Source organism: Camelus ferus, chromosome 6, assembly GCF_009834535.1.
Source record: "Camelus ferus isolate YT-003-E chromosome 6, BCGSAC_Cfer_1.0, whole genome shotgun sequence".
In the NCBI taxonomy this organism is placed as follows: Eukaryota; Metazoa; Chordata; class Mammalia; order Artiodactyla; family Camelidae; genus Camelus; species Camelus ferus.
Window position 1 is genome coordinate 72,528,282 of NC_045701.1, and position 12,295 is coordinate 72,540,576.

A 12,295-nucleotide genomic window follows, 5' to 3' on the forward strand; every position below is an offset into this window, starting at 1 on the left:
TGCTGGTTTATGATGCGTGGAGAGATGGTGGCAATGACAAGGAGGAGAGCCACCTCACCCACTCCCTGAGGGCTGCAGCAGTCACAGTCCTACGGGAAACAGATGTACATTCAAGGGTTTAAATCCAGAACACTGAACAAATGGACTGCTTAGAGGAGGCGTGGGCAGTTAAGGAAACCAAGAAGCAGTGGGGAAGCAGCTGGGCACTACTATAGCAGGAAGCCATCACCACCACTAAGTCTAAAGGGGTGTGCTGTGGGAGTGGTGTTCCTGCAGCCCAGTGGGAGCTGGGGCTAGGGCAGAGTGCCCGACAGGAGTTGTGGCAGGAAAAGACACAGCTCCTGTCAGAAGGCAGACAGGAAGGGCAGAAGCACACACTGGAAGATGTGTGCACGGACTTTCACGCCTCTCTCTCCTTTGGCAACCCCCCATCCTATCACTCTTACCACTGGCCAAACTCAGCAAGAAGACAGAGGGCAGGGGAGCCCTAGGCTCACAGCCTGTGCTGGTCAGCCTCGTGGGCACAGGGCAGGCAAAGAAGGGTGGAGAAAGGACCTCGGGGAGAATACAGAAGCTATTCAGCACAGGGCTCACTGAAACAGGCCCTCCATGTCAGTCTCTAGGAGTAGGACATTGCTTACAGACTCAAAGAATCACAGAATTCAAACATTGGAAGAGCCCTTAGAGTTCTGCCCATAAAGTCCCTTTACTTTACAAAAGAGGATCCTGAATTCCAGGGAGGGAAAATGACAGGTCCACAGTCAGTAGCCAGTCAGTAGCACAGGTAGGACTGGAACCCAGCTCCCTAACTCCCAGTCCATCCTGCCTCCTAACCTGAGAGCTCTGGTCAATTAATGGTTGGTAGTAAAGGATTCTTGCTGAGCCAGCTTGCCTATTTCCTGTTAAAACTGTTCAAAGACCTCAGGGTGTAGTTTCCTTTGCCCCAGACTTCTACCTCAAATGATTCCCTCTCTAAATACATCTGTGATCAGAGTGGGCTGGCCATTCCAGAGTGTGGACTCTGGAGTCAGACTCATGGGGTGGAATCCTGGCACTGCCCTTCAGTGTGATCTTGGACAAGTTACTTAACTCTGTGCCTTAGTTTGCTCAACTATGAAATGAGATTAATAATGATATCTATCTTATGTATCATGAGGGTTATATGAGAAAATGTACATACTTAAAGCACTTAGACTAGCATCTGGCAATGATAAGTGCTGTGGATAAATGATAGCATGTATGTATATATAATATTTATTTGAATATATAAATGTATGGGATATGTATTCCAATAAATTTATTTGGAATTCTGGTTAAGAATTTATATGGTTTTTACCCTTACCAAGATATATATATTAGCTGTTTTTCACTAGGGATTCTTCCTCTCTCCTTTGACAGATAAGAAAACCGAAGGGTATGTCAGTTGGATTTCAGTAAAGCTGAAAAAAAAAAAATCCTGTAGGGCCTGGGTGATGTGCCTTTTGTGGGAGTCCTCAGCCAGTCAGAGGCAGATAAGAAATCCCCATTCTCCATATCACTCCAGATCTGGGATGGAAATTAATTCCAGATTACACACCTTGATTTACTTCCTCCCAGGTATTAAAAAAAATCCCTTTAGCCTTCCATCAAGTCCAGGCCAGTCTGACCACCTCATGGGGCAGGCCCAGCAGGTTTTATGTCATGGTTATTGATACTGAGAAGTGTCAGCTGGTCTTGCTCTCCCTCACTCACCCCTGACTTCTGCCCTTACTCCTGAGTACACAAACATATATAGCATATGGATTGGTCTCTGATTCTCTGGCAAATCCTAAACTGCCCTCTGGGGCAGCTGGATCCTGCCTTCTGGCCCTGGGTCTGAGGGGAATGCCTTTATCCTGCTGGAACATTCTGTCCTGGGCAGGTGCTAACACAAGCTTCGGTCCTCCAGCCCGTGCTTCCTTCTGCTGCTGCTTCTGTGGATGTGGCTGGACCCCTGTGGGGCACTGCTCTCCCTTGGGATGCTGCTGGGAGCCCATGCAGCGTTCCTGTTTCCTTCACCACGGGCCCTAAGCCTTTCCCCCATCTGCACAGAACACAGTTCCCTTATCACTTCCTCTGCAGCGCTCTTGTCTTGCTGCCTTAAGGAAGAACCTTGCACTTCTGTTTTTCTTCCTTTCCCTCTGTTTGGCTATGTGATGCTTTCTCCCAGATGGTCCACCTCTGGGACAAGCCACTGAGCATCCTGAATGAAAACCTCTCTTGGACAGTGTTCTAAATATTCAATTTATCAACCCCAGGCCTTGCTGTAGCAATACAGCTGGGTCTCTGGCAGGTTCTGGAATAAGTTAGTTGCTTCCCTTAATGGCTTTGGTTGCTCAGTGCATTTTCTATTTAGTTTCTCTAGTCATACTTCATCTCAATTTAAAACTCTTCAATGGTTTCCTAGTATGTGCCCTTGGACTGAAATCCAAACTGATGAGTCCTCCAAAGCCCTGTGTGGCCGAGCCCCTGCTTGCCTCTCCTACCTCCTCCCACATTGTTCTCTCTGCTCAGTCACACTGTGTTCCCTTCTGTTCCTCAAACATGCCAAGCTCTTTCCTACCCCTGGACCTTTGCACTTGCTATTCCCTCTACTTGGAACATGCTTTCTCATCTTCTCCATGGCTGACTTCCTCATCAACTGGGTTGCAGCTTCCTCAAAGAGGCCTTGAGTGACTACTGTATCCAAAGATGCAATCTCTGGCCTCTGTCCAGTTACTGTTTACCACACTCCCCTGCTTCCTTCCTTCACAGGGTTTATTACATTATTCAACTATCCTGTTATTTCCTTGCTTGTCTGTTGTCTTATCTCCTTCTCCCCCATCTCAGCCAAATGACACTCTGCGAGGGCAAGAACCTTGCCTGTTTTGTTCCACCATATCCCCTGCACCTAGTACCTACTGTGTGCCAGACACTGTTCTAGGCACTGTGGATCTAAATCCCTGCTCTCATGGAGCTTACATTCTAGTAAAGGAGACAGAGAAAAGCTGTCTTAAACAAATGAATGATATAATTTTAAGTATTGATTATTTCAAATAATGAGTACTATAATAAATAAAACAGTATAAGGAGATAGAGTATGTCTCAGAGAACATGGAGGGGTGGTGGTGGTTAGATAAGGGTGATCAGAGATGGCCTCTCTGGAGGGGTGACATTGGAAGAGGGAACAGGTGGCTGGGAAGTTATGGGGGGAACAGCAAGGGTACAGGCCTCAAGGCAGTAGCGAGCTTGGCAGGTTGAGGAACAGAAAGGAAGCTGGTGTGGCTGGAGTGGTGTGAGCCAGGGCGGAGAAGGGTAAGACACAGGCTGGAGACAAAGGGAAGGTTGGTAAAGAGTTTGGGTTTTCTTTTAAGTGTGATAGTGAGGTGGGAAGCCCCATAAAAAGACTGGCAGGACCCCCCAGGCAGGGCCACTACTCTCCTGCCAGCACCATCGGGTTCCCTGGCCCAGAGGCTCTATCTCACTTTTTTGCCTCTGAAACAGCTTACTTACCCCTAAAATTCTATTGGTTCCCTGAGCGCACTCCTGATTGGTTATTTCCTTCACTCCTGATTGGTCCATTTCCCTAACTTCTGATTGGTCCATTTGTAGTACTTCATTTGCATGAAGCTCACTCCTGATTAGTTATTTCTCTCATTCCTAATTGGTCCATTTCCCGCACTCCTAATTGGTTATTTCTTTCCCTCCTGATTAGTGATTTCTACAAAGCTTGCTCCTAATTAGTCAACTTCTGTTATACCTTATTTTCATATAATGTAACAAAGTGTAAACTGGCAGCCTATAAAAGCCTGTGTAAACCTACAGATGGGGTCCAGAGCTTGGAGCACTAACTCCTCTGGGCCCGCTGCTGTAATAAACCTGAGTTCTCCAACTCTCTGAGTGCTGCTTGGTCTCTCGCCCAGATCCAGGTTGCTGTCACAACCGAGCTGTAACATTGAGCTATAACACTGAGCTCTAACACATTTTTTCTGCAACATTTCGACACATCTGCACAGCAACATTCAGTTTCCAAAGCACACACATCATCTCACTTGATCTGCACAACAATCTCTGAGGTAGGTAGGACAGATGATAGTTAATATCTTTTATCAAGAAGGGAATCACCATTTTATCATTTTACCAAAAAGAAAGCGAAAGCTCTGCAAATTAGAAAACTTGCTTTAAGTCACACAGTGCAAACAAGATTCTGTGACTCTAAATCAGTGGTGTTTAACCTTGGCTATGCATGAAAATCCTCTGGGGCGCTTTATAACTTTCATTCGGGTTTCATCCCCAGAAAATGGATTTAAAAGGTTCAAGGTGTGGCCCAGGAGGATTGTTAAAGCTTTCTAGGTAATTCTACAGGGCTAGAACCACTGCTCTCCATCTACCCACCTTTCACTACATGAACTGCCTTCTCAACAGAGCCTTTCCACTAAGATGTCCATTAAAACCACCAGGGAAACTTTCTAAGAATTTTGGAGGCCCAGACTACACACTAGACCCTAAAATCAGAATTTTGGGGGAGAGGTCTCAGGCACTGGCTTATTTAAAAGTGCCTCACTTGCCTACTGCTTGGAGCTTCCCACAGTTATTATTTTACTTATCCTATCTGCTGCTGTCTCCTGTCCTGTTTCCTTTGGATTTTTATTATAAAAGTTATACACACATCCATTGTAAAAAAAATTTAAGTATTACAAAAGTGTAGAGTATAAACTGAAAGCGCTATAGCCCCCCTTTCCCATTTCCATTCCTCAGGGTTAGTTGCTAGCCTGCTACTAACAATTTCATAAAGTTAAGTTTCAATTAGAGTAACCATACATATTAAGTTTTTAATATATTTTCTCTCTCTGTGGTTTTAAATTTTCCATTTTTAACTTAAATATCTTTATGTCTTTTACTGTATTCCACATCTTTATGCTTTTTTATATGACTTTCCCTGGGCTGCTCTCCAACATCCTTCTCCCAAGGAACCCCTATTCAACTTTTGATTCTCAGCCTGTAAGTCAGATCTTAGTTTACAAAGCATTCAAAATGTCCTGGGAAAAATTAATACTCTCTTTTTTGTGTTCCTATACCACTTTGTCCATATCTCTAACACTTCTCACACCACGTGAAAATTATTCATTTTTTTAACACCTATACATTGCAAACTCAAGCTGGTGGGGGCTGCATTATGCGACTCTATACTACTATTAGCTTTTACTACAGTTGTCCCAGTTAATGGCTTGACTTTTCTCTTTATGCATTTCTATGAGAAAACTTATTAACTTTAATGTAATCCAAATTTATCAAAGTTTTCTATACCGTGCTTATGTCATTTAATAAACCCTACCCTGAGGTCGTAGGATGTTTTCCTTTATTTTCTTTTCAAAAGTTCTTTAAAAAAAATTTGATGTATAGTCGGTTACAATGTGTCAATTTCTGGTGTACAGTATGTTCCAGTCATGTACATACATACATGTTTTCATTTTCTTTTTCATTAAATGTTATTACACAATATTCTTTCAAAAATTCTTATTTCATTTTTCCCTTTAAATTCTTTTACCTACTTGGAACTAGTTTTTGTGTGGAGGGTGATTTAGGGATCCAACAGATAGCTAGTTGTTTCAGCTCATATACTGAATAATCTATCTTTCCCTATTGACTTTTAATGCCAGCTCTGTCATACATCAAGATTCCACATATGCCTGGATCTGTTTCTAGGCTCTCTAGGCTGTTCGATTTTTCCCTGCTGCCTATCCTATGGTCTTAATTTTTACTGTTTTATAATAAATGTTGCTATATGGAAGGGCAAGTCCTTGAAACATATTACTTTTCTTCAAGAATGTTTCGGCTATGCTTTGCTCTTTGTTTTTCCATATAAATTTTAGACTAGCTTGTGAAGGCCTAGAAAAAAATCCTGTTCGAAACTTTATTGGAATTGCATTGATTGGTAGATGAATCTTCCGCCCTGTCTCAATCCCCCGACGAAGTCGCTCAGGAGATGAAGTTCTGATGATTGTCTCCAAAGTATGTATTTTAAACAAAGTACATCTTATTCAATAAATAGAAGTCAATGCATGAATGAACGAGGGACAAAGATGGCTAAGATTGGTTAGTACTTTCTTATCATTCAGCAACTATCACTTAAATTCTTCCTTGCCTGTTCTAATACATTATTTAAAATACACAAATCCATTAACTCCATCCTCCACTGAACGTAAATCTATGAGCAATTTGGAAAGCCTCTTGAAAGTAAGTTTTCAAGAAGACTCCATGTCCCCAGACCAGTCAAAGACAGGTAAAGTGTCTGTGACCCCTCTGCCTCCCCGTTTGGAGCGGTCCAGAGGGACTGCGGTGGTTCTTTGACCCTTGTCCCCACGGCTTAGGGAACCATGAAGAACTACAAGTCCCGGCAGGCCTCGCGGCGCCTCGGCTTAACTAAGCGCAATCAGTGGGAGCGTCGAGCAAAGTACCCTGTGAAACCCCGCCACCGGGCTGCGGCCGGAAACCAGGCGCCGCGGCTCTGTTTCCCTCAGGGTGAGTAGGGGCAGCCCCTCAGAGGCCGGTGCGGAGCGGGACCAGCCAGGGCCGCAGGGCACGCGAGCGCGGAGGAGCCAGCGTGGGCGCGTCGGCCGTCCGCCTCCGCTCCGGCCGCCAGCCCGGAGTGAACTCTGGGCGGGTGACCTTGTCACCCAGGGCCCGGCGCGCGGCCACGTGACTCGGGTGACTGGCAGTGCCCCGCCCCCTCTGCAGCGACTCTCCAGCCTGGCTGACCAGTGGGCGGAAGCGTGGCGCAGTCTTGGTGTAGTTTTCCTACCTTGAGGAGGGCGGAGCAGGTAGCTCACCCAGAAGTCCTCCCTCCAGGTGGTCTGTGGGCTCTGAGGCGCAGGCGTCGCGGCGAGGTCTGGGCACGAGTAGGGGGCGCGCGGATATCCCTGTCCTCCGCCTGCACCGGCACGCGCCCCAGAGCGCACGTCATCTGTAGCACTTGCAGGACCCCGAGCTTCCAGATCGCACAATAAACGTGTGCTGATGACAGGCGGTGTGCGGAGAGCAGCCTTTAGAAGACGCCAAGTACAGCTCTCTCCTCAGGTTAAGTGGCATTTACTTTCTAGGAAGTCATTCAGTTCAACAACTATTTATTGATTACGCACTTGTTGGGTGCTCACGAAATTATTTGCCGAGCTGAAAGTGCATTAGACTTTATCTGTCCCTTTGTACATTTTCTTGAAGCATTTTCTTATTGCAGTAGTTCTCAAACTGTATCGTGCGTCAGAATTACCTGGAGGGCTTGTTACAACACAAGATGCTGACCCCATCCTCAGAGCTTCTGATTCAGTAGGTCCGGGGTGGGGAGCAAGCATTCGCATTTCTAACATGTTTCTAGGACATGCGGCTACTGCTGCTCTGAAGATATACTTTTGAGTATTACTGTTTTGTAGGAAAAAATCCTGTGAACTTAAAGCACCAAATCTTCACTTCTGGTCATGGGCCTTTCTGCCCTGGCTTGCCAGTCTAACTTTGGTAGTGATAGTAAACATGTGCATATTACTTTTTTCACTGTTACTTCCCCCACATTATATACAGATTTTCATGTAGCCTACACTCGTGTCAGTTTTTCTGGGTTATATCATAGTCTATTTTACTGTGTCTTTATTTGTTTGGCTATATCTCAGCAGCCCTCAGGGATGTAAAATTTGACCTCTGCTGAGAGTGTTTACCTTTTTTTCCCACATATATACTTATTTTCATGTCACACAAGGGACCTGTAAGAATGGTGCTTGCTTTAGGCATCCACACCTCTTCCCCTCAACTCCCCAGCTTACTGAATAAACCATTTGGGTTTAGTTATTCATGTCTGAGGCACTCCAGCAACTCACCTCAGGGCTGTGTAAGCCCTGTCTCGTCCACCTTATGCTCTCTTGGCTGGAGCAGACACACCTGTATTCAAGTTCTGGCTGCACCGCTTACTAGCTTCCTGGCCAAATATCTTACGAATTCTAAAACTCAGCTTCCTCATCTGTAGAATGAGGCTCTACTAGTATGCACTGCAGAATGTAGTTGTGTGAGTTACATGAGATGTAGAGCACTTGGCCCTGTACCTCTCCCATTAGAAGCTCACTCGTTTTTCTCTTCTTACCTGCTACTCGCTCTTTGTGCTTGGCTTTCCACTCTTTTCCCTGAGTCTCCCTATCTCTGGATGAAGTGAATGGAGAATTTCTATTCCTCACCTGGATGAGATTTATTTCCCCTGTCTACTCTGGGACCTCGGCGTCAGTCAGGGGTCCTTCCATTTAATCAATATTGATTGAATCACCCTCTAGGATCAAACATTTAGGAAAGGGAGTGATTCCATTTGGACTGCATTCCTATCTGCAGGGCAGGGCAGACTAAACCTGCTCAGGCCAACTAGATGGTCCCTTGGCATTGGTTTGAGACATGATGATATCATCTACCTTGGCTGCTTTTTATCCACATCACTAACCAGGTTTCCCTGAAAACCTGATCACTCTCTCCAAGGATATTATTGTTCTTTTTCAGTCTTGGGAGCACACCAAAAGAAATACTGCTCATTTGCCCAACAGTCTCTCTAGGAAATGGGAGGAGGAGCTGTGGTCACTTTATGGGATTAATAGGATTAGAGCCCTGAATTTTTTCCTCTTTGGCCATTCTTACCTGTGCACCAAATAGGGCGAGGAGATTCTAGGCTCTTGTCCTGGAACGTGGCATGGGGAGGAGGCAGCAGATGGATGGCAGCTGAAAAGGCCTAGTCCTGTGACCAGGAAGTGTTTGGTTCCTATTTAGTTCTGTACAGGGGATGGAATTTCATCTGACCATCAACTTTTCATTTGTAGAACTTCTCAGACTCTCCTCTTGCCTCGTCTCATGACTTGCTGGTATGATTCTTGTGGTCCAGTGAGATGGATTCCATTCTCATCTTTGATTTGACAATAACACAGCTCTCCTAAACATCTCATAGCCTGCAATTGGTTTTGTCTAGTGAGGTGCGTTTTGGTTGGTCTTGTGACGTGCTGTTGATTTCCAGGGTGCAAAGCAGCGTCTTCCCCGTGCCTGGCACTGTCTGCGGGTGGTAGAGGGTCAGAAGTTATAGCCTCTGCCCACAGTGACTGATGTGGTTACTTGAGTATGGAGGGTAGAATGTTGGTGATCCAGGTCTGTGAGTCCCTGTCAGGGAGATCACATGTGGTGAAGAGAAAGGGCCCAAGGTCTATCCTGCCATTTACTAGCTGAGCCACCTGGAGCAAATCACTCACCCTCTCTGCTCCTTGGTTTTCCTCATTTATACCTGGGTCTGGTAGTAATATTTATCTCACCTCACTAGGTTGTGTGGAATATCTAGTGAGATAATGAGTGCAAAGGGCTATGTAAAGGTCAGTTATTGCAATATTATTTTCTAATGGTTAGTTTTAGGGTCCAGTGGCCTAAGGTCCCTTTCACACACACACACACACAAAAAGAGTGTGCTGTTATGAGAAGCAACTCAGATGAAAGTCAAAAAGACAAGTAAACAGAATAGGGCAGGTGATTCATTAGCAAAATGTTTAATAATGAAAGGTGTTTTTCATCGACAGACATATTTCACGGCTGACAGGGTCTTTTAAAATACCCGGAGGGAAGCAACTCATTTACATGTTAAAGACTCACTGACACCCTATGGAAAACTCCAGCTCCAGTCTATTTAGACACAGTTTGGCTCCTATATCATCTATTTTATGGTTTTCAATTTCCACCTCTTTTATTACTGAGGACATTTGCATGAAAACTGGGTCTTGGGAGTCATACCTGCTTCTCTGCTGCTCCCCTACACAGAGGTGGTCTCAAGGTGAGGGGTGGCCTCATTGCCTAGAGACACAGGCCTAGAGGATGGTGCAAAAGGAGGGTGGGGTTTGGGGAGGCAAGGCTGGGAGGTGGTGCTGGGGTGACTGGAGGAGGAAGGCTGTCGAATTGTCAGCCCTGAGTACGTGATTCTCACTGAGGAACTTTGTTGTTGCTGGCTCTGTACAGGTCTCATGGGATATAGTTTCTCCACTTATTGAGTCATTTGTTCAGTGAATACTTTTGGAGTACCTATTACTATGGGCTATGCCAGGGTTTGGCAAACTACAGCCTGCAGGCCACGTCTGGCCATGCCCATTACTTTCCATATTATCTATGGCTTCCTTTTACCTTGCACTGCAGTGCGGTGTTGAGTAGTTGTAAGAGACTTTATAGCCTGGAAAGCCAAAAATGTGACTTTATGGCCTTTTACAGAAAAAGTTTGCTGACCCCTGTGCTAGGCAGAGAGAACAGCCAGTGCAAAAGCACCGAGGCTGGAATGTGCCTGGCGTGTTTAAGAAAGAGCAAGGAGGCCAGTGTCATTGGGGTGGAGCGAGCAAGGGGGAAAGTGAGAAAGCCTGAGACTCTGGAGGGAACTGGGGAGTCAGATCATGAAGGGCCTCATAGGCTATGCCAAGGCCTTGGCTCTTTGAGTGAGGTGACAGCCATTGGAGAGTTGAGAACAGAAGAATGCATACGTGGACTTAAGTTTCCTTGTTAAAGGTAGACTGGGGAAAAATTCACTCTCTCACTCATTCATTCAGCCATTTTTTAAAATTAGCAGACTTATTTTATTCGCTTGTTTATTTATTAGTGAATTCTGGCCTTTGCATCTAGTGGAAGAGGCAGATATAGGACCAGATTATTAGAGGTAAAAGCAATGCGGAATAAGACCAGAGAGGAAGGAACAAGGAATTCTGATTGGTTTACAGAAGGCTTGAATAGAGGAATAATGGGGATTGAGTGTGGTGGGGGATATTTTGGAAGATGAAGCTGGAAAGGTGGGTTTGGATGGGAATGGGGTGGGCCTTGAATGTCTTGCTAAGAGAATTTGGACTTTTTGATAGGTAGTGGGGAGGTAAGTGTGATAACTCAAGTTTGCATAAAAATAACCCATTATGTTTTCTATTAAAATGCTGATTCCTGAGTCCTACCCACAGCTTTAATGATTCAGTGGGCCAAGGAGCGGACTTCAGAAATCTGCATTTTTGAAATGACACCCAGGTTGATATCCTTTGCAAGTGTTCCTCTGATCACACTTTAGAAATGCTGGCTAGGAAAAGAAAACTGCAGAGTGAAAAACAATAGGATTATAAAAAGAAATGAGTCCAGAAAAGTCAAGAAAGGAGAGAAAAAGAAACAGAACAGGTAGGAAAATAGAAAGCACAGAAGAAGATGGTAAAATTAAATCCATACATAAGTGTTTATATTAAAAGCAAACAGAAGAAAATCAAGTATATGCTATTTAGAGAAATAGTATAAAATGTAAGTTGAAAGTAAAAGAATGGAAAAAGATGTCCCTGTGGATACTTTAAAAAATATGTGGCCGTATTATGAGGTGTGAGTCAAAATAGAGTTTAAAGAAAATGAAGACACAGCTGTTTGGAGCAATTGTTTCCATATGAAGGGGAAGCAGGCACAGAGCAGGGAGGGCATGGTCACAGACTGAGTCCAGAGCAGAAGCAAACAGGGTGATGACCTAAATTTTCCTGCTGTGTCTGTGCAGGGCTTGTACCTCCAGGTGGCTTGGTGGTGGCACTTCTCCTGGGTGAGACTTCTCTACTGGCAGCCACAGCCGTGGTCAAGGTTTTAGTCTGATACAGAGTTCCCAGGAACTGAAGGGGAAGCAGCCATTGGGTGCAGTGGCCCAAAGACTGTGCAGCCACCTGGCAGACTGAGCTGGTGCAAGTATGATGGGGAAAGGTATCAGGCAGCCCACTTGGTCCCACTGAGTGGGAGTGGGAGTTTGGTTAAACAGGGCAAAGCAGCAGGTGAACCTTGACCCCCTAACCATAAAGCACTCTGTGGGACTGTGCGTGGACAAACTAATAATAGTCATGGTGTTTGCTCTCACGGAACTTATAGTCTAGACAAGGGGTTGTCTATTCTAACCAAAATAAATATTTTCAAAATCAGTCAGACGTGGAGAGCTTACCTGGCTGCTTCTGACCAGCTGCGTTTTGGTTGTGGCCACTTCTGACCTGGACATACAGGGCTCATGATGCCTGTGCGTGCGTAGTGGTTTAACAATAGTTTCAGGTAACGGTGGTTAACACGCTCTGGCTTGTTTTATCTAAAACAGCATCCTTTATCTCATATTCATCATCCTTCCTCTTACCCACTTTGATTTTCTTCTCAGCACTTAATAATGCCTCTATTCTAGTATCTGTCTTTTTACTTACGATCTGCCATCCCCTCTAGAGCATAAGCGCCACGTGGGTAAGAACTTTGTTTTGTTCACTGTCTTCCCAGTACC

The 12,295-nt window shown here is 45.1% G+C and overlaps 1 protein-coding gene across 5 annotated transcripts in view; it reads left to right on the forward strand.

Annotated features, from left to right (window-relative positions):
- Positions 1 to 6,405: 6,405 nt before the first annotated feature.
- Positions 6,406 to 12,295, forward strand: part of ADCK1 (aarF domain containing kinase 1) — a 136,557-nt gene continuing 130,667 nt past the window's right edge. For 2 of the 5 annotated variants that reach the window (XR_004320871.1, XM_032482447.1), the window contains exon 1: positions 6,406 to 6,519. The gene's annotated coding sequence lies outside the window, so the exon portion shown is untranslated. Of the gene's footprint in view, positions 6,520 to 6,684; positions 7,075 to 12,295 lie in introns of those variants that run through there. The other 3 variants (XM_032482448.1, XM_014559164.2, XM_006184433.3) reach the window with 3 other exon arrangements.